The 2,500-nt window shown below is 49.1% G+C and overlaps 5 non-coding genes across 5 annotated transcripts; 3 read left to right on the top strand and 2 right to left on the bottom strand.

The window, feature by feature from the left end:
* The first annotated feature begins 212 nt into the window (after window positions 1–212).
* TRNAW-CCA (transfer RNA tryptophan (anticodon CCA)) lies at window positions 213–284 on the top strand. The gene has a single exon. It is a non-coding gene; the product is annotated as a tRNA-Trp (tRNA).
* A 71-nt stretch (window positions 285–355) lies between these two features.
* Window positions 356–426, bottom strand: TRNAG-GCC (transfer RNA glycine (anticodon GCC)). Its single transcript has one exon. It is a non-coding gene; the product is annotated as a tRNA-Gly (tRNA).
* Window positions 427–1,571: 1,145 nt separating this feature from the next.
* On the top strand, window positions 1,572–1,645 carry TRNAN-GUU (transfer RNA asparagine (anticodon GUU)). The gene has a single exon. It is a non-coding gene; the product is annotated as a tRNA-Asn (tRNA).
* Window positions 1,646–1,888: 243 nt separating this feature from the next.
* Window positions 1,889–1,960, top strand: TRNAW-CCA (transfer RNA tryptophan (anticodon CCA)). The gene has a single exon. It is a non-coding gene; the product is annotated as a tRNA-Trp (tRNA).
* A 71-nt stretch (window positions 1,961–2,031) lies between these two features.
* TRNAG-GCC (transfer RNA glycine (anticodon GCC)) lies at window positions 2,032–2,102 on the bottom strand. The gene has a single exon. It is a non-coding gene; the product is annotated as a tRNA-Gly (tRNA).
* Window positions 2,103–2,500: the final 398 nt, after the last annotated feature.

Below are 2,500 nucleotides of genomic sequence, written 5' to 3'. Positions count from 1 at the left end.
AATCATAGTAATGTGCCTTTGGTCTAGAGCTCCTGCGTGAGACCCTTTCCCTGAACATTTCAATCCTCTGCGTTCTCTCTGCACCTGCACTCAATTTCATCAATAGGATGGAAAACAAAAAGCCAAACCTTGTAATACAACCCTAGGCACATAAGGAGGTGGGCAAAAATGAAAAGGCTCACAACATTTGCTGATGTGACTCCAAAAGCAAGGACCTCGTGGCGCAACGGTAGCGCGTCTGACTCCAGATCAGAAGGTTGCGTGTTCAAATCACGTCGGGGTCACTGTTTCCCATTTTATGCCCCACTGAGTTCCCATATTTGATTTAGAAAGCAAAGTCAAAAGAACACAGCCTTGCATTGGCCGGAAATCGAACCCGGGCCTCCCGCGTGGCAGGCGAGAATTCTACCACTGAACCACCAATGCTTCACATGTGTAGCTTAGAGACAGAGCTCTGTCCAAGACAGTGATGAGGCGCACGCACTCAAATTGCACACCTATGAACAAAGTGTGTGCAACAGACATTGGAATGCCAACGTTTCACATGATGGCAAGAATCAGATGCAGGAGACTATAAGTATGAATGTTTTTGCATTTGCTGAGGTCACTGGCTTGGGACTAGTGTTGTGGTTATCAGGGCATGATGGCAGGCTGCTCCCGACAGAAGTGGCTCATAGAAGGCAGCCTCCAGATCACCAGCACTATTGTGTTTCAGATCATGTCACTGAACTCTCCTCCTTAAAAATCCTTCCCACTGTCTTTGCCAAATTCCCTGTCCTCCCCGAAATGCTGGGGTGAAACGGGCAGAGTTCTGCGCCCTGCGTCCCTTTATGCGTCCCTACAGCCCTGGTCGGGCACAGCCCTGGTCGGGCTTAGACCACTGGGGCCTCTGGAGAGCAAGACCTCCAGAAGCCTATGGTCAGGCCTATTGCACAGGCATTTTGTGCCTGGCCATTCCGGGATTGTTGTGTTTCAAGGCCCAGCCATCAATACTAATGTGATGGCTTTCCCTGAGAACCCTCATGTCCCTGTCCTCCCAAGAGCCCGAGCTTTTATGTAAAATAAGGAGTGCACCTTGGGCCTTCCCCTTTGCGCTCTCTGCCCCCTCTCTTTCTCCAAAGCTGAGCTCTGCAGGTAAATGTATCTATCTGAGTGAGGGGCTAGGGAGGGCCTTGCCCAGCAGTCTTACAAAGCAAGAGTTCAGAGAAAGCACCTGCTCTGGGAAGGAGACTCCGCTCACAGAGAAGACAAGTCTAACATGCCACAGTGAAGATTGGATGGGCAAGACACACGCCTGACAGGCTGGTAGAACACCACCAGAGGAGCAGATAGCTACGCTAAGAAGGCCACAGAAAAGTCATACATGTATCTCATACACTGGGACTGGTTGTAATACTGGCCCTAACACCATTAGACAGTAGTCTGCGCATCATAACACCCAACAGTGACAAGACACTAAGCAAATGACAAATGCTGCATAGGATAAAGACGCCTTATATAACACAAGCTCAAGGCAGGCGCGCACACATAAAGATATATGTTGAGTCTCAGGAGATGTGTTTTTGTCACTAGTCTCTGTGGCGCAATCGGTTAGCGTGTTCGGCTGTTAACCGAAAGGTTGGTGGTTCAAGCCCACCCAGGGACGTTTCCTTTTGCATGCATGAAGCACTTTAATAAATCATAGTAATGTGCCTTTGGTCTAGAGCTCCTGCGTGAGACCCTTTCCCTGAACATTTCAATCCTCTGCGTTCTCTCTGCACCTGCACTCAATTTCATCAATAGGATGGAAAACAAAAAGCCAAACCTTGTAATACAACCCTAGGCACATAAGGAGGTGGGCAAAAATGAAAAGGCTCACAACATTTGCTGATGTGACTCCAAAAGCAAGGACCTCGTGGCGCAACGGTAGCGCGTCTGACTCCAGATCAGAAGGTTGCGTGTTCAAATCACGTCAGGGTCACTGTTTCCCATTTTATGCCCCACTGAGTTCCCATATTTGATTTAGAAAGCAAAGTCAAAAGAACACAGCCTTGCATTGGCCGGGAATCGAACCCGGGCCTCCCGCGTGGCAGGTGAGAATTCTACCACTGAACCACCAATGCTTCACATGTGTAGCTTAGAGACAGAGCTCTGTCCAAGACAGTGATGAGGCGCACGCACTCAAATTGCACACCTATGAACAAAGTGTGTGCAACAGACATTGGAATGCCAACGTTTCACATGATGGCAAGAATCAGATGCAGGAGACTATAAGTATGAATGTTTTTGCATTTGCTGAGGTCACTGGCTTGGGACTAGTGTTGTGCTTATCAGGGCATGATGGCAGGCTGCTCCCGACAGAAGTGGCTCATAGAAGGCAGCCTCCAGATCACCAGCACTATTGTGTTTCAGATCATGTCACTGAACTCTCCTCCTTAAAAATCCTTCCCACTGTCTTTGCCAAATTCCCTGTCCTCCCCGAAATGCTGGGGTGAAACGGGCAGAGTTCTGCGCCCTGCGT

This window comes from Triturus cristatus, chromosome 4_2 (genome assembly GCF_964204655.1).
Source record: "Triturus cristatus chromosome 4_2, aTriCri1.1, whole genome shotgun sequence".
Lineage (NCBI taxonomy): Eukaryota > Metazoa > Chordata > Amphibia > Caudata > Salamandridae > Triturus > Triturus cristatus.
Note: the sequence above shows the minus strand (reverse complement) of the source record. Positions and strands in the feature narration are given on the sequence as shown.